This window comes from Odontomachus brunneus, unplaced genomic scaffold (genome assembly GCF_010583005.1).
Source record: "Odontomachus brunneus isolate Ranch 3 - 2012 unplaced genomic scaffold, Obru_v1 Obru_scaffold_325, whole genome shotgun sequence".
NCBI lineage: Eukaryota > Metazoa > Arthropoda > Insecta > Hymenoptera > Formicidae > Odontomachus > Odontomachus brunneus.
Window position 1 is genome coordinate 63,577 of NW_022639775.1, and position 362 is coordinate 63,938.

The window sequence follows — 362 nt, forward strand, 5'->3', positions numbered from 1 at the left end:
CCACGTCTTCCGGGGACAGAATGGGCCGGGGGGGGGATCGTCCCCCGAGCCCACTCCGCCGCGGTGATGGACGCCTTCAGAGCGTCTCCGTCCATTTTCCGGAGGGCCCATTTGCCGGGCCGCCCTCGCTCCCTTTCTCGGCGGCGCCTGAGCACCTCGGGGGGAATGGCGGAGAGGGTCACCTCAATGTACAGGTGATCGGACCCCGTGTCCACCCCCTCCGCTACCTTCCAGCCCCCCACCGCGCGCGCCGCAGGGCCATTGACCCAGGTAAGGTCAATGATGGATTCGCCCTGCGGACGCACGCAGGTGCTCACCGAGCCTTCGTTTAGTATGCGAAGGCCCGCCGACGCCGCCCAAAT